The sequence below is a fragment of the Macaca nemestrina genome, chromosome 11, assembly GCF_043159975.1.
Source record: "Macaca nemestrina isolate mMacNem1 chromosome 11, mMacNem.hap1, whole genome shotgun sequence".
In the NCBI taxonomy this organism is placed as follows: Eukaryota; Metazoa; Chordata; class Mammalia; order Primates; family Cercopithecidae; genus Macaca; species Macaca nemestrina.
Genome location: NC_092135.1, coordinates 26,210,676 through 26,229,649, shown reverse-complemented (window position 1 = coordinate 26,229,649; position 18,974 = coordinate 26,210,676).

Here is an 18,974-nt window from a genome sequence, read left to right as displayed (position 1 = left end):
GTGTATTTGGAGGATCTCATTGCTAGCCTTCTTTCTGTGGAATCTGAGAACAGATATTTTGGATCCCTTTGAAGACTATAGGGCCAAAGGAAATCTCCTCCGATAACAAAGAGAAAGAAGCTTTCTGAGAACCTTCTTTGTGTTCTGTGAAATCATCTCACAGAGTTACAGCTTTCCTCTCAAGAAGCCTTTCGCTAAGACAGTTCTTGTGGAATTGAAAAAGTGATATTTGGAAGCCCATAGAGGGCTATGGTGAAAAAGGAAATATCCTCAGATGAAATCTGGAAAGAAGCTTTCTGAGAAACTGCTTAGTGTTCTGTGAATTCATCTCACAGATTTACATGTGTATTTCGAGGATCTCCTTGCTAACCCTATTTCTGTGGAATCTGAGAACAGATATTTCGGATCCCTTTGAAGACTATAGGGCCAAAGGAAATATCCTCCGATAACAAAGAGAAAGAAGCTTTCTGAGAAACTTCTTTGTGTTCTGTGAAATCATCTCACAGAGTTACAGCTTTCCCCTAAAGAAGCCTTTCGCTAAGACAGTTCTTGTGGAATTGGCAAAGTGATATTGGGAAGTCCAGAGAGGGCTATGCTGAAAAAGGAAATATCCTCAGAAGAATTCTGGAAAGAAGCTTTCTGCGAAACTGCTTAGTGTTCTGTGAATTCATGTCACAGAGTTACATGTGTATTTCGAGGATCTCTTTGCTAGGCCTATTTCTGTGGAATCTGAGAACAGATATTTCGGATCCCTTTGAAGACTACAGGGCCAAAGGAAATATCCTCCGATAACAAAGAGAAAGAAGCTTTCTGAGAAACTTCTTTGTGTTCTGTGAAATCATCTCACAGAGTTACAGCTTTCCACTGTAGAAGCCTTTCGCTAAGACAGTTCTTGTGGAATTGGCAAAGTGATATTGGGAAGCCCATAGAGGGCTATGGTGAAAAAGAAATATCCTCAGATGAAATCTGGAAAGAAGCTTTTTGAGAAACTGCTTGGTGTTCTGTTAATTCATCTCACAGAGTTACATGTGTATTTCGAGGTTCTCTTTGATAGCCTTGTTTCTGTGAAATCTGAGAACAGATATTTCGGATCCCTTTGAAGACTATAGGGCCAAAGGAAATCTCCTCCGATAACAAAGAGAAAGAAGCTTTCTGAGAAACTTCTTTGTGTTCTGTTAAATCATCTCACAGAGTTACAGCTTTCCCCTGAAGAAGCCTTTCGCTAAGACAGTTCTTGTGGAATTGGCAAAGTGATATTTTGAAGCCCATAGAGGGCTATCGAGAAAAAGGAAATATCCTCAGATGAAATCTGGAAAGAAGCTTTCTGAAAAACTGCTTAGTGTTCTGTGAATTCATCTCACAGAGTTACAGGTGTCTTTCGAGGATCTCTTTGTTAGCCCTATTTCTTTCGAATCTGAGAACAGATATTTCGGATCTGTTTGAAGATTATAGGGCCAAAGGAAATAACCTCCGATAACAAAGAGAAAGAAGCTTTCTGAGAAACTTCTTTGTGTTCTGTGAAATCATCTCACTGAGTTACAGCTTTCCCCTGAAAAAGCCTTTCGCTAAGACAGTTCTTGTGGAATTGGCAAAGTGATATTTGGAAGCCCATGGAGGGCTATGTTGAAAAAGGAAATATCCTCAGATGAAATCTGGAAAGAAGCTTTCTGAGAAACTGGTTAGTGTTCTGTGAATTCAACTCACAGAGTTACATGTGTATTTCGAGGATCTCTTTGCTAGCCTTCTTTCTCTGGAATCTGACAACAGTTATTACGGTTCCCTTTGAAGACTATAGGGCCAAAGGAAATATCCTCCGATAACAAAGAGAAAGAAGCTTTCTGAGAAACTTCTTTGTGTTCTGTGAAATATCTCACAGAGTTACAGCTCTCCCCTCAAGAAGCCTTTCGCTAAAACAGGTCTTGTGGAATTGGCAAAGTGATATTTGGAAGCCCATAGAGGGCTATGGTGAAAAAGGAAATATCCTCAGATGAAATCTGGAAAGAAGCTTTCTGCGAAACTGCTTAGTGTTCTGTGAATTCATCTCACAGAGTTACATGTGTATTTCGAGTATCTCTTTGCTAGCCTCTCTTTCTGTGGAATCTGAGAACAGATATTTCGGATCCCTTTGAAGATTATAGGGTCAAAGGAAATATCCTCCGATAACAAAGAGAAAGAAGCTTTCTGAGAAACTTCTTTGTGTTCTGTGAAATCATCTCACAGAGTTACAGCTTTCCCCTGAAGAAGCCTTTCACTAAGACAGTTCTTGTGGAATTGGCAAAGTGATATTTGGAAGCCCATAGAGGGCTATGGTGAAAAAGGAAATATCCTCAGATGAAATCTGGAAAGAAGCTTTCTGAGAAACTGCTTAGTGTTCTGTTAATTCATCTCACAGAGTTACAGGTGTATTTCGAGTATCTCTTTGCTAGCCTTCTTTCTGTGGAATCTGAGAACAGATATTTCGGATCCCTTTGAAGACTATAGGGCCAAAGGAAATATCCTCTGATAAAAAAGAGAAAGAAGCTTACTGAGAAACTTCTATGTGTTATGTGAAATCATCTCACAGAGTTACAGCTTTCCCCTCAAGAAGCCTTTCGCTAAGACAGTTCTTGTGGAATTGGCAAAGTGATATTTGGAAGCCCATAGAGGGCTATCGTGAAAAAGGAAATATCCTCAGATGAAATCTGGAAAGAAGGTTTCTGAGAAACTGCTTAGTGTTCTGTGAATTCATCTCACAGAGTTACATGTGTATTTCGAGGATCTTTTTGCTAGCCTTCGTTCTGTGGAATCTGAGAACAGATATTTCGGATCCCTTTGAAGACTATAGGGCCAAAGGAAATATCCTCCGATAAAAAAGAGAAAGAAGCTTTCTGAGAACCTTCTTTGTGTTTTGTGAAATCATCTCACAGAGTTACAGCTTTCCCCTGAAGAAGCCTTTCGCTAAGACAGTTCTTGTGGAATTGGCAAAGATATATTTGGAAGCCCATAGAGGGCTATGGTGAAAAAGTAAATATCATCAAATGAAATCTGGAAAGAAGCTTTCTGAGAAACTGCTTAGTGTTCTTTGAATTCATTTCACAGAGTTACATGTGTATTTCGAGGATCTCTTTGCTAGTCTTCTTTCTGTGGAATCTGAGAACAGATATTTCGGATCCCTTTCAAGACTATAGGGCCAAAGGAAATCTCCTCCGATAACAAAGAGAAAGAAGCTTTCTGAGAAACTTCTTTGTGTTCTGTGAAATCATCTCACAGAGTTACAGCTTTCCCCTCAAGAAGCCTTTCGCTAAGACAGTTCTTGTGGAATTGGCAAAGTGATATTTGGAAGCCCATAGAGGGCTATGGTGAAAAAGGAAATAACCTCAGATGAAATCTGGAAAGAAGCTTTCGGAGAAACCGCTTAGTGTTCCGTTAATTCATCTCACAGAGTTACATGTGTATTTCGAGGATCTCTTTGCTAGCCTTCTTTCTGTGGAATCTGAGAACAGATATTTCGGATCCCTTTGAAGACTATAGGGCCAAAGGAAATATCCTCCGATAACAAAGAGAAAGAAGCTTTCTGAGAAACTTCTTTGTGTTCTGTGAAATCATCTCACAGAGTTAGAGCTTTCCCCTGAAGAAGCCTTTCGCTAAGACAGTTCTTGTGGAATTGGCAAAGTGATATTTGGAAGCCCATAGAGGGCTATGGTGAAAAAGGAAATAACCTCAGATGAAATCTGGAAAGAAACTTTCGGAGAAACTGCTTAGTGTTCCGTTAATTCATCTCACAGAGTTACATGTGTATTTCGAGGATCTCTTTGCTTGCCTTCTTTCTGTGGAATCCGAGAACAGATATTTCGGATCCCTTTGAAGACTATAGGGCCAAAGGAAATCTCCTCCGATAACAAAGAGAAAGAAGCTTTCTGAGAAACCTCTTTGTGTTCTGTGAAATCATCTCACAGAGTTACAGCTTTCCCCTCAAGAAGCCTTTCGCTAAGACAGTTCTTGTGGAATTGGAAAAGTGATATTTGGAAGCCCATAGAGGGCTATGGTGAAAAAGGAAATATCCTCAGATGAAATCTGGAAAGAAGCTTTTTGAGAAACTGCTTAGTGTTCTGTGAATTCATCTCACAGAGTTACATGTGTATTTCGAGGATCTCTTTGCTAGCCTTCTTTCTGTGGAATCTGAGAACAGATATTTCGGATCCCTTTGAAGACTATAGGGCCAAAGGAAATATCCTCCGAAAACAAAGAGAAAGAAGCTTTCTGAGAAACTTCTTTGTGTTCTGTGAAATCATCTTACAGAGTTACAGCTTTCCCCTCAAGAAGTCTTTCGCTAAGACAGTTCTTGTGGAATTGGCAAAATGATATTTGAAAGTCCATAGTGGGCTATGGTGACAAAGGAAATATCCTCAGATAAAATCTGGAAAGAAGCTTTCTGAGAAACTGCTTAGTGTCCTGTGAATTCATCTCACAGATTTACATGTGTATTTCGAGGATCTCTTTGCTAGCCTTCTTTCTGTGGAATCTGAGAACAGATATTTCGGATCCCTTTGAAGACTATAGGGCCAAAGGAAATATCCTCCAATAACAAAGAGAAAGAAGCTTTCTGAGAAACTTCTTTGTGTTCTGTGAAATCATCTCACAGAGTTACAGCTTTCCCCTGAAGAAGCCTTTCGCTAAGACAGTTCTTGTGGAATTGGCAAAGTGATATTTGGAAGCCCATAGAGGGCTATGGTGAAAAAGGAAATATCCTCAGATGAAATCTGGAAAGAAGGTTTCTGAGAAACTGCTTAGTGTTCTGTGAATTCATCTCACAGAGTTACATGTGTATTTCGAGGATCTCTTTGCTAGCCTTCTTTCTGTGGAATCTGAGAACAGATATTTCGGATCCCTTTGAAGACTATAGGGCCAAAGGAAATATCCTCCGATAACAAAGAGAAAGAAGCTTTCTGAGAACCTTCTTTGTGTTTTGTGAAATCATCTCACAGAGTTACAGCTTTCCCCTGAAGAAGCCTTTCGCTAAGACAGTTCTTGTGGAATTGGCAAAGATATATTTGGAAGCCCATAGAGGTCTATGGTGAAAAAGGAAATAACCTCAGATGAAATCTGGAAAGAAGCTTTCGGAGAAACTGCTTAGTGTTCCGTTAATTCATCTCACAGAGTTACATGTGTATTTCGAGGATCTCTTTGCTAGCCTTCTTTCTGTGGAATCTGAGAACAGATATTTCGGATCCCTTTGAAGACTATAGGGCCAAAGGAAATCTCCTCCGATAACAAAGAGAAAGAAGCTTTCTGAGAAACTTCTTTGTGTTCTGTGAAATCATCTCACAGAGTTACAGCTTTCCCCTAAAGAAGCCTTTCGCTAAGACAGTTCTTGTGGAATTGGCAAAGTGATATTTGGAAGCCCATAGTGGGCTCTGGTGAAAAAGGAAATATCCTCAGATGAAATCTGGAAAGAAGCTTTCTGCGAAATTGCTTAGTGTTCTGTGAATTCATCTCACAGAGTTACATGTGTATTTCGAGGATCTCTTTGCTAGCCTTCTTTCTGTGGAATCTGAGAGCAGATATTTCGGATCCCTTTGAAGACTATAGGGCCAAAGGAAATATCCTCCGATAACAAAGAGAAAGAAGCTTTCTGAGAAACTTCTTTGTGTTCTATGAAATCATCTCACAGAGTTACAGCTTTCCCCTGAAGAAGCCTTTCGCTAAGACAGTTCTTGTGGAATTGGCAAAATGATATTTGGAAGCCCATAGAGGGCTATGGTGAAAAAGGAAATATCCTCAGATAAAATCTGGAAAGAAGCTTTCTGAGATACTGCTTAGTGTTCTGTGAATTCATCTCACAGAGTTACATGTGTATTTCGAGGATCTCTTTGCTAGCCTTCTTTCTGTGGAATCTGAGAACAGATATTTCGGATCCCTTTGAAGACTATAGGGCCAAAGGAAATATCCTCCGATAACAGAGAGAAAGAAGCTTTCTGAGAAACTTCTTTGTGTTCTGTGAAATCATCTCACAGAGTTACAGCTTTCCCCTGAAGAAGCCTTTCGCTAAGACATTTCTTGTGGAATTGGCAAAGTGATATTTGGAAGCCCATAGAGGGCTATGGTGAAAAAGGAAATAACCTCAGATGAAATCTGGAAAGAAGCTTTCTGAGAAACTGCTTAGTGTTCTGTGAATTCATCTCACAGAGTTACATGTGTATTTCTAGGATTTCTTTGCTAGCCTTCTCTCTCTGGAATCTGAGAACAGATATTTCGGATCCCTTTGAAGACTATAGGGCCAAAGGAAATATCCTCCGATAACAAAGAGAAAGAAGCTTTCTGAGAAACTTCTTTGTGTTCTGTGAAATCATCTCACAGAGTTACAGCTTTCCCCTAAAGAAGCCTTTCGCTAAGACAGTTCTTCTGGAATTGGCAAAGTGATATTTGGAAGACCAGAGAGGGCGATGGTGAAAAAGGAAATATCCTCAGAAGAATTCTGGAAAGAAGCTTTCTGCAAAACTGCTTAGTGTTCTGTGAATTCATGTCACAGAGTTACCTGTGTATTTCGAGGATCTCTTTGCTAGCCCCATTTCTTTGGAATCTGAGAACAGATATTTCGGATCCCTTTGAAGACTATAGGGCCAAAGGAAATATCCTCCGATAACAAAGAGAAAGAAGCTTTCTGAGAAGCTTCTTTGTGTCCTGTGAAATCATCTCACAGAGTTACAGCTTTCCCCTAAAGAAGCCTTTCGCTAAGACAGTTCTTGTGGAATTGGCAAAGTGATATTTGGAAGCCCATAGAGGGCTATGGTGAAAAAGGAAATAACCTCAGATGAAATCTGGAAAGAAGCTTTCTGAGAAACTGCTTAGTGTTCCGTTAATTCATCTCACAGAGTTACATGTGTATTTCGAGGATCTCTTTGCTAGCCTTCTTTCTGTGGAATCTGAGAACAGATATTTCGGATCCCTTTGAAGACTATAGGGCCAAAGGAAATATCCTCCGATAACAAAGAGAAAGAAGCTTTCTGTGAAACTTCTTTGTGTTCCGTTAAATCATCTCACAGAGTTACAGCTTTCGCCTGAAGAAGCCTTTCGCTAAGACAGTTCTTGTGGAATTGGCAAAGTGATATTTGGAAGCCCATAGAGGGCTATCGAGAAAAAGGAAATATCCTCAGATGAAATCTGGAAAGAAGCTTTCTGAAAAACTGCTTAGTGTTCTGTGAATTCATCTCACAGAGTTAAAGGTGTATTTCGAGGATCTCTTTGCTAGCCCTATTTCTTTCGAATCTGAGAACAGATATTTCGGATCTGTTTGAAGATTATAGGGCCAAAGGAAATAACCTCCGATAACAAAGAGAAAGAAGCTTTCTGAGAAACTTCTTTGTGTTCTGTGAAATCATCTCACAGAGTTACAGCTTTCCCATGAAAAAGCCTTTCGCTAAGACAGTTCTTGTGGAATTGGCAAAGTGATATTTGGAAGCCCATGGAGGGCTATGTTGAAAAAGGAAATATCCTCAGATGAAATCTGGAAAGAAGCTTTCTGCGAAACTGCTTAGTGTTCTGTGAATTCATCTCACAGAGTTACATGTGTATTTCGAGGATCTCTTTGCTAGCCTTCTTACTCTGGAATCTGACAACTGTTATTACGGTTCCCTTTGAAGACTATAGGGCCAAAGGAAATATCCTCCGATAACAAAGAGAAAGAAGCTTTCTGAGAAACTTCTATGTGTTCTGTGAAATCATCTCACTGAGTTACAGCTTTCCCCTCAAGAAGCCTTTCACTAAGACAGTTCTTGAGGAATTGGCAAAGTGATATTTGGAAGCCCATAGAGGGCTATCGTGAAAAAGGAAATATCCTCAGATGAAATCTGGAAAGAAGGTTTCTGAGAAACTTCTTAGTGTTCTGTGAATTCAACTCACAGAGTTACATGTGTATTTCGAGGATCTCTTTGCTAGCCTTCTTTCTGTGGAATCTGAGAACAGATATTTCGGATCCCTTTGAAGACTATAGGGCCAAAGGAAATATCCTCCGATAAAAAAGAGAAAGAAGCTTTCTGAGAACCTTCTTTGTGTTTTGTGAAATCATCTCACAGAGTTACAGCTTTCCCCTGAAGAAGCCTTTCGCTAAGACAGTTCTTGTGGAAAGGGCAAAGTGATATTTGGAAGCCCATAGAGGGCTATGGTGAAAAAGTAAATATCATCAGATGAAATCTGGAAAGAAGCTTTCTGAGAAACTGCTTAGTGTTCTATGAATTCATCTCACAGAGTTACATGTGTATTTCGAGGATCTCTTTGCTAGCCTTCTTTCTGTGGAATCTGAGAACAGATATTTCGGTTCCCTTTGAAGACTATAGGGCCAAAGGAAATATCCTCCGATAACAAAGAGAAAGAAGCTTTCTGAGAAACTTCTTTGTGTTCTGTGAAATCATCTCACAGAGTTACAGCTTTCCCCTCAAGAAGCCCTTCGCTAAGACAGTTCTTGTGGAATTGGCAAAATGATATTTGGAAGCCCATGGAGGGCTATGGTGAAAAAGAAAATATCCTCACATAAAATCTGGAAAGAAGTTTTCTGAGAAACTGCTTAGTGTTCTGTGAATTCATCTCACAGAGTTACATGTGTATTTGGAGGATCTCATTGCTAGCCTTCTTTCTGTGGAATCTGAGAACAGATATTTTGGATCCCTTTGAAGACTATAGGGCCAAAGGAAATCTCCTCCGATAACAAAGAGAAAGAAGCTTTCTGAGAACCTTCTTTGTGTTCTGTGAAATCATCTCACAGAGTTACAGCTTTCCTCTCAAGAAGCCTTTCGCTAAGACAGTTCTTGTGGAATTGAAAAAGTGATATTTGGAAGCCCATAGAGGGCTATGGTGAAAAAGGAAATATCCTCAGATGAAATCTGGAAAGAAGCTTTCTGAGAAACTGCTTAGTGTTCTGTGAATTCATCTCACAGATTTACATGTGTATTTCGAGGATCTCCTTGCTAACCCTATTTCTGTGGAATCTGAGAACAGATATTTCGGATCCCTTTGAAGACTATAGGGCCAAAGGAAATATCCTCCGATAACAAAGAGAAAGAAGCTTTCTGAGAAACTTCTTTGTGTTCTGTGAAATCATCTCACAGAGTTACAGCTTTCCCCTAAAGAAGCCTTTCGCTAAGACAGTTCTTGTGGAATTGGCAAAGTGATATTGGGAAGTCCAGAGAGGGCTATGCTGAAAAAGGAAATATCCTCAGAAGAATTCTGGAAAGAAGCTTTCTGCGAAACTGCTTAGTGTTCTGTGAATTCATGTCACAGAGTTACATGTGTATTTCGAGGATCTCTTTGCTAGGCCTATTTCTGTGGAATCTGAGAACAGATATTTCGGATCCCTTTGAAGACTACAGGGCCAAAGGAAATATCCTCCGATAACAAAGAGAAAGAAGCTTTCTGAGAAACTTCTTTGTGTTCTGTGAAATCATCTCACAGAGTTACAGCTTTCCACTGTAGAAGCCTTTCGCTAAGACAGTTCTTGTGGAATTGGCAAAGTGATATTGGGAAGCCCATAGAGGGCTATGGTGAAAAAGAAATATCCTCAGATGAAATCTGGAAAGAAGCTTTTTGAGAAACTGCTTGGTGTTCTGTTAATTCATCTCACAGAGTTACATGTGTATTTCGAGGTTCTCTTTGATAGCCTTCTTTCTGTGAAATCTGAGAACAGATATTTCGGATCCCTTTGAAGACTATAGGGCCAAAGGAAATCTCCTCCGATAACAAAGAGAAAGAAGCTTTCTGAGAAACTTCTTTGTGTTCTGTTAAATCATCTCACAGAGTTACAGCTTTCCCCTGAAGAAGCCTTTCGCTAAGACAGTTCTTGTGGAATTGGCAAAGTGATATTTTGAAGCCCATAGAGGGCTATCGAGAAAAAGGAAATATCCTCAGATGAAATCTGGAAAGAAGCTTTCTGAAAAACTGCTTAGTGTTCTGTGAATTCATCTCACAGAGTTACAGGTGTCTTTCGAGGATCTCTTTGTTAGCCCTATTTCTTTCGAATCTGAGAACAGATATTTCGGATCTGTTTGAAGATTATAGGGCCAAAGGAAATAACCTCCGATAACAAAGAGAAAGAAGCTTTCTGAGAAACTTCTTTGTGTTCTGTGAAATAATCTCACAGAGTTACAGCTTTCCCCTGAAAAAGCCTTTCGCTAAGACAGTTCTTGTGGAATTGGCAAAGTGATATTTGGAAGCCCATGGAGGGCTATGTTGAAAAAGGAAATATCCTCAGATGAAATCTGGAAAGAAGCTTTCTGAGAAACTGGTTAGTGTTCTGTGAATTCATCTCACAGAGTTACATGTGTATTTCGAGGATCTCTTTGCTAGCCTTCTTTCTCTGGAATCTGACAACAGTTATTACGGTTCCCTTTGAAGACTATAGGGCCAAAGGAAATATCCTCCGATAACAAAGAGAAAGAAGCTTTCTGAGAAACTTCTTTGTGTTCTGTGAAATATCTCACAGAGTTACAGCTCTCCCCTCAAGAAGCCTTTCGCTAAAACAGGTCTTGTGGAATTGGCAAAGTGATATTTGGAAGCCCATAGAGGGCTATGGTGAAAAAGGAAATATCCTCAGATGAAATCTGGAAAGAAGCTTTCTGCGAAACTGCTTAGTTTTCTGTGAATTCATCTCACAGAGTTACATGTGTATTTCGAGTATCTCTTTGCTAGCCTCTCTTTCTGTGGAATCTGAGAACAGATATTTCGGATCCCTTTGAAGATTATAGGGTCAAAGGAAATATCCTCCGATAACAAAGAGAAAGAAGCTTTCTGAGAAACTTCTTTGTGTTCTGTGAAATCATCTCACAGAGTTACAGCTTTCCCCTGAAGAAGCCTTTCAATAAGACAGTTCTTGTGGAATTGGCAAAGTGATATTTGGAAGCCCATAGAGGGCTATGGTGAAAAAGGAAATATCCTCAGATGAAATCTGGAAAGAAGCTTTCTGAGAAACTGCTTAGTGTTCTGTTAATTCATCTCACAGAGTTACAGGTGTATTTCGAGTATCTCTTTGCTAGCCTTCTTTCTGTGGAATCTGAGAACAGATATTTCGGATCCCTTTGAAGACTATAGGGCCAAAGGAAATATCCTCTGATAAAAAAGAGAAAGAAGCTTACTGAGAAACTTCTATGTGTTATGTGAAATCATCTCACAGAGTTACAGCTTTCCCCTCAAGAAGCCTTTCGCTAAGACAGTTCTTGTGGAATTGGCAAAGTGATATTTGGAAGCCCATAGAGGGCTATCGTGAAAAAGGAAATATCCTCAGATGAAATCTGGAAAGAAGGTTTCTGAGAAACTGCTTAGTGTTCTGTGAATTCATCTCACAGAGTTACATGTGTATTTCGAGGATCTTTTTGCTAGCCTTCGTTCTGTGGAATCTGAGAACAGATATTTCGGATCCCTTTGAAGACTATAGGGCCAAAGGAAATATCCTCCGATAAAAAAGAGAAAGAAGCTTTCTGAGAACCTTCTTTGTGTTTTGTGAAATCATCTCACAGAGTTACAGCTTTCCCCTGAAGAAGCCTTTCGCTAAGACAGTTCTTGTGGAATTGGCAAAGATATATTTGGAAGCCCATAGAGGGCTATGGTGAAAAAGTAAATATCATCAAATGAAATCTGGAAAGAAGCTTTCTGAGAAACTGCTTAGTGTTCTTTGAATTCATTTCACAGAGTTACATGTGTATTTCGAGGATCTCTTTGCTAGTCTTCTTTCTGTGGAATCTGAGAACAGATATTTCGGATCCCTTTCAAGACTATAGGGCCAAAGGAAATCTCCTCCGATAACAAAGAGAAAGAAGCTTTCTGAGAAACTTCTTTGTGTTCTGTGAAATCATCTCACAGAGTTACAGCTTTCCCCTCAAGAAGCCTTTCGCTAAGACAGTTCTTGTGGAATTGGCAAAGTGATATTTGGAAGCCCATAGAGGGCTATGGTGAAAAAGGAAATAACCTCAGATGAAATCTGGAAAGAAGCTTTCGGAGAAACCGCTTAGTGTTCCGTTAATTCATCTCACAGAGTTACATGTGTATTTCGAGGATCTCTTTGCTAGCCTTCTTTCTGTGGAATCTGAGAACAGATATTTCGGATCCCTTTGAAGACTATAGGGCCAAAGGAAATATCCTCCGATAACAAAGAGAAAGAAGCTTTCTGAGAAACTTCTTTGTGTTCTGTGAAATCATCTCACAGAGTTAGAGCTTTCCCCTGAAGAAGCCTTTCGCTAAGACAGTTCTTGTGGAATTGGCAAAGTGATATTTGGAAGCCCATAGAGGGCTATGGTGAAAAAGGAAATAACCTCAGATGAAATCTGGAAAGAAACTTTCGGAGAAACTGCTTAGTGTTCCGTTAATTCATCTCACAGAGTTACATGTGTATTTCGAGGATCTCTTTGCTTGCCTTCTTTCTGTGGAATCCGAGAACAGATATTTCGGATCCCTTTGAAGACTATAGGGCCAAAGGAAATCTCCTCCGATAACAAAGAGAAAGAAGCTTTCTGAGAAACCTCTTTGTGTTCTGTGAAATCATCTCACAGAGTTACAGCTTTCCCCTCAAGAAGCCTTTCGCTAAGACAGTTCTTGTGGAATTGGAAAAGTGATATTTGGAAGCCCATAGAGGGCTATGGTGAAAAAGGAAATATCCTCAGATGAAATCTGGAAAGAAGCTTTTTGAGAAACTGCTTAGTGTTCTGTGAATTCATCTCACAGAGTTACATGTGTATTTCGAGGATCTCTTTGCTAGCCTTCTTTCTGTGGAATCTGAGAACAGATATTTCGGATCCCTTTGAAGACTATAGGGCCAAAGGAAATATCCTCCGAAAACAAAGAGAAAGAAGCTTTCTGAGAAACTTCTTTGTGTTCTGTGAAATCATCTTACAGAGTTACAGCTTTCCCCTCAAGAAGTCTTTCGCTAAGACAGTTCTTGTGGAATTGGCAAAATGATATTTGAAAGTCCATAGTGGGCTATGGTGACAAAGGAAATATCCTCAGATAAAATCTGGAAAGAAGCTTTCTGAGAAACTGCTTAGTGTCCTGTGAATTCATCTCACAGATTTACATGTGTATTTCGAGGATCTCTTTGCTAGCCTTCTTTCTGTGGAATCTGAGAACAGATATTTCGGATCCCTTTGAAGACTATAGGGCCAAAGGAAATATCCTCCAATAACAAAGAGAAAGAAGCTTTCTGAGAAACTTCTTTGTGTTCTGTGAAATCATCTCACAGAGTTACAGCTTTCCCCTGAAGAAGCCTTTCGCTAAGACAGTTCTTGTGGAATTGGCAAAGTGATATTTGGAAGCCCATAGAGGGCTATGGTGAAAAAGGAAATATCCTCAGATGAAATCTGGAAAGAAGGTTTCTGAGAAACTGCTTAGTGTTCTGTGAATTCATCTCACAGAGTTACATGTGTATTTCGAGGATCTCTTTGCTAGCCTTCTTTCTGTGGAATCTGAGAACAGATATTTCGGATCCCTTTGAAGACTATAGGGCCAAAGGAAATATCCTCCGATAACAAAGAGAAAGAAGCTTTCTGAGAACCTTCTTTGTGTTTTGTGAAATCATCTCACAGAGTTACAGCTTTCCCCTGAAGAAGCCTTTCGCTAAGACAGTTCTTGTGGAATTGGCAAAGATATATTTGGAAGCCCATAGAGGGCTATGGTGAAAAAGTAAATATCATCAGATGAAATCTGGAAAGAAGCTTTCTGAGAAACTGCTTAGTGTTCTATGAATTCATTTCACAGAGTTACATGTGTATTTCGAGGATCTCTTTGCTAGCCTTCTTTCTGTGGAATCTGAGAACAGATATTTCGGATCCCTTTCAAGACTATAGGGCCAAAGGAAATCTCCTCCGATAACAAAGAGAAAGAAGCTTTCTGAGAAACTTCTTTGTGTTCTGTGAAATCATCTCACAGAGTTACAGCTTTCCCCTCAAGAAGCCTTTCGCTAAGACAGTTCTTGTGGAATTGGAAAAGTGATATTTGGAAGCCCATAGAGGCCTATGGTGGAAAAGGAAATATCCTCAGATGAAATCTGGAAAGAAGCTTTCTGAGAAACTGCTTAGTGTTCTGTGAATTCATCTCACAGAGTTACATGTGTATTTCGAGGATCTCTTTGCTAGCCTTCTTTCTGTGGAATCTGAGAACAGATATTTCGGATCCCTTTGAAGACTATAGGGCCAAAGGAAATATCCTCCGATAACAAAGAGAAAGAAGCTTTCTGAGAAACTTCTTTGTGTTCTGTGAAATCATCTCACAGAGTTACAGCTTTCCCCTCAAGAAGTCTTTCGCTAAGACAGTTCTTGTGGAATTGGCAAAATGATATTTGAAAGCCCATAGTGGGCTATGGTGACAAAGGAAATATCCTCAGATAAAATCTGGAAAGAAGCTTTCTGAGAAACTGCTTAGTGTTCTGTGAATTCATCTCACAGATTTACATGTGTATTTCGAGGATCTCTTTGCTAGCCTTCTTTCTGTGGAATCTGAGAACAGATATTTCGGATCCCTTTGAAGACTATAGGGCCAAAGGAAATATCCTCCAATAACAAAGAGAAAGAAGCTTTCTGAGAAACTTCTTTGTGTTCTGTGAAATCATCTCACAGAGTTACAGCTTTCCCCTGAAGAAGCCTTTCGCTAAGACAGTTCTTGTGGAATTGGCAAAGTGATATTTGGAAGCCCATAGAGGGCTATCGTGAAAAAGGAAATATCCTCAGATGAAATCTGGAAAGAAGGTTTCTGAGAAACTGCTTAGTGTTCTGTGAATTCATCTCACAGAGTTACATGTGTATTTCGAGGATCTCTTTGCTAGCCGTATTTCTGTGGAATCTGAGAACAGATATTTCGGATCCCTTTGAAGACTATAGGGCCAAAGGAAATATCCTCCGATAAAAAAGAGAAAGAAGCTTTCTGAGAACCTTCTTTGTGTTTTGTGAAATCATCTCACAGAGTTACAGCTTTCCCCTCAAGAAGCCTTTCGCTAAGATAGTTCTTGTGGAATTGGCAAAGATATATTTGGAAGCCCATAGAGGGCTATGGTGAAAAAGTAAATATCATCAGATGAAATCTGGAAAGAAGCTTTCTGAGAAACTGCTCAGTGTTCTATGAATTCATTTCACAGAGTTACATGTGTATTTCGAGGATCTCTTTGCTAGCCTTCTTTCTGTGGAATCTGAGAACAGGTATTTCTGTTCCCTTTGAAGACTATAGGGCCAAAGGAAATATCCTCCGATAACAAAGAGAAAGAAGCTTTCTGAGAAACTTCTATGTGTTCTGTGAAATCATCTCACAGAGTTACAGCTTTCCCCTGAAGAAGCCTTTCGCTAAGACAGTTCTTGTGGAATTGGCAAAGTGATATTTGGAAGCCCATAGAGGGCTATCGTGAAAAAGGAAATATCCTCAGATGAAATCTGGAAAGAAGGTTTCTGAGAAACTGCTTAGTGTTCTGTGAATTCATCTCACAGAGTTACATGTGTATTTCGAGGATCTCTTTGCTAGCCTTCTTTCTGTGGAATCTGAGAACAGATATTTCGGATCCCTTTGAAGACTATAGGGCCAAAGGAAATATCCTCCGATAACAAAGAGAAAGAAGCTTTCTGAGAACCTACTTTGTGTTTTGTGAAATCATCTCACAGAGTTACAGCTTTCCCCTCAAGAAGCCTTTCGCTAAGACAGTTCTTGTGGAATTGGCAAAGATATATTTGGAAGCCCATAGAGGGCTACGGTGAAAAAGTAAATATCATCAGATGAAATCTGGAAAGAAGCTTTCTGAGAAACTGCTTAGTGTTCTATGAATTCATTTCACAGAGTTACATGTGTATTTCGAGGATCTCTTTGCTAGCCTTCTTTCTGTGGAATCTGTGAACAGATATTTCTGATCCCTTTCAAGACTATAGGGCCAAAGGAAATCTCCTCCGATAACAAAGAGAAAGAAGCTTTCTGAGAAACTTCTTTGTGTTCTGTGAAATCATCTCCAGAGTTACAGCTTTCCCCTCAAGAAGCCTTTCGCTAAGACAGTTCTTGTGGAATTGGCAAAGTGATATTTGGAAGCCCATAGAGGGCTATGGTGAAAAAGGAAATATCCTCAGATGAAATCTGGAAAGAAGCTTTTTGAGAAACTGCTTAGTGTTCTGTGAATTCATCTCACAGAGTTACATGTGTATTTCGAGGATCTCTTTGCTAGCCTTCTTTCTGTGGAATCTGAGAACAGATATTTCGGATCCCTTTGAAGACAATAGGGCCAAAGGAAATATCCTCCGATAACAAAGAGAAAGAAGATTTCTGAGAAACTTCTTTGTGTTCTGTGAAATCATCTCACAGAGTTACAGCTTTCCCCTCAAGAAGTCTTTCGCTAAGACAGTTCTTGTGGAATTGGCAAAATGATATTTGAAAGCCCATAGTGGGCTATGGTGACAAAGGAAATATCCTCAGATAAAATCTGGAAAGAAGCTTTCTGAGAAACTGCTTAGTGTTCTGTGAATTCATCTCACAGATTTACATGTGTATTTCGAGGATCTCTTTGCTAGCCTTCTTTCTGTGGAATCTGAGAACAGATATTTCGGATCCCTTTGAAGACTATAGGGCCAAAGGAAATATCCTCCAATAACAAAGAGAAAGAAGCTTTCTGAGAAACTTCTTTGTGTTCTGTGAAATCATCTCACAGAGTTACAGCTTTCCCCTGAAGAAGCCTTTCGCTAAGACAGTTCTTGTGGAATTGGCAAAGTGATATTTGGAAGCCCATAGAGGGCTATCATGAAAAAGGAAATATCCTCAGATGAAATCTGGAAAGAAGGTTTCTGAGAAACTGCTTAGTGTTCTGTGAATTCATCTCACAGAGTTACATGTGTATTTCGAGGATCTCTTTGCTAGCCTTCTTTCTGTGGAATCTGAGAACAGATATTTCGGATCCCATTGAAGACTATAGGGCCAAAGGAAATCTCCTCCGATAACAAAGAGAAAGAAGCTTTCTGAGAACCTTCTTTGTGTTCTGTGAAATCATCTCACAGAGTTACAGCTTTCCCCTCAAGAAGCCTTTCGCTAAGACAGTTCTTGTGGAATTGGAAAAGTGATATTTGAAAGCCCTTAGAGGGCTATGGTGAAAAAGTAAATATCATAAGATGAAATCTTGATAGAAGCTTTTGGAGAAACTGCTTAGTGTTCTGTGAATTCATCTCACAGAGTTACATGTGTATTTCGAGGATCTCTTTGCTAGCCTTCTTTCTGTGGAATCTGAGAACAGATATTTCGGTTCCCTTTGAAGAGTATAGGGCCAAAGGAAATATCCTCTGATAACAAAGAGAAAGAAGCTTTCTGAGATACTTCTTTGTGTTCTGTGAAATCATCTCACAGAGTTACAGCTTTCCCCTCAAAAGGTCTTTCGCTAAGACAGTTCTTGTGGAATTGGCAAAATGATATTTGAAAGCCCATAGAGGGCTATGGTGACAAAGGAAATATCCTAAGATAAAATCTGGAAAGAAGCTTTCTGAGAATCTGCTTAGTGTTCTGTGAATTCATCTCACAGATTTACATGTGTATTTCGAGGATCTCTTTGCTAGCCTTTTTTCTGTGGAATCTGAGAACAGGTATTTCGGATCCCTTTGAAGACTATAGGGCCAAAGGAAATATCCTCCAATAACAAAGAGAAAGAAGCTTTCTGAGAAACTTCTTTGTGTTCTGTGAAATCATCTCACAGAGTTACAGCTTTCCCCTGAAGAAGCCTTTCGCTAAGACAGTTCTTGTGGAATTGGCAAAGTGATATTTGGAAGCCCTTAGAGGGCTACCGTGAAAAAGGAAATATCCTCAGATGAAATCTGGAAAGAAGGTTTCTGAGAAACTGCTTAGTGTTCTGTGAATTCATCTCACAGAGTTACATGTGTGTTTCGAGGATCTCTTTGCTAGCCTTCTTTCTGTGGAATCTGAGAACAGATATTTCGGATCCCTTTGAAGACTATAGGGCCAAAGGAAATATCCTCCGATAAAAAAGAGAAAGAAGCTTTCTGAGAACCTTCTTTGTGTTTTGTGAAATCATCTCACAGAGATACAGCTTTCCCCTGAAGAAGCCTTTCGCTAAGACAGTTCTTGTGGAATTGGCAAAGTGATATTTGGAAGCCCATAGAGGGCTACGGTGAAAAAGGAAATAACCTCAGATGAAATGTGGAAAGAAGCTTTCTGAGAAACTGCTTAGTGTTCTATGAATTCATTTCACAGAGTTACATGTGTATTTCGAGGATCTCTTTGCTAGCCTTCTTTCTGTGGAATCTGAGAACAGATATTTCGGATCCCTTTCAAGACTATAGGGCCAAAGGAAATCTCCTCCGATAACAAAGAGAAAGAAGCTTTCTGAGAAACTTCTTTGTGTTCTGTGAAATCATCTCACAGAGTTACAGCTTTCCCCTCAAGAAGCCTTTCGCTAAGACAGTTCTTGTGGAATTGGAAAAGTGATATTTGGAAGCCCATAGAGGCCTATGGTGAAAAAGGAAATATCCTCAGATGAAATCTGGAAAGAAGCTTTCTGAGAAACTGCTTAGTGTTCTGTGAATTCATCTCACAGAGTTACATGTGTATTTCGAGGATCTCTTTGCTAGCCTTCTTTCTGTGGAATCTGAGAACAGATATTTCGGATCCCTTTGAAGACTATAGGGCCAAAGGAAATATCCTCCGATAACAAAGAGAAAGAAGCTTTCTGAGAAACTTCTTTGTGTTCTGTGAAATCATCTCACAGAGTTACAGCTTTCCCCTCAAGAAGTCTTTCGCTAAGACAGTTCTTGTGGAATTGGCAAAATGATATTTGAAAGCCCATAGTGGGCTATGGTGACAAAGGAAATATCCTCAGATAAAATCTGGAAAGAAGCTTTCTGAGAAACTGCTTAGTGTTCTGTGAATTCATCTCACAGATTTACATGTGTATTTCGAGGATCTCTTTGCTAGCCTTCTTTCTGTGGAATCTGAGAACAGATATTTCGGATCCCTTTGAAGACTATAGGGCCAAAGGAAATATCCTCCAATAACAAAGA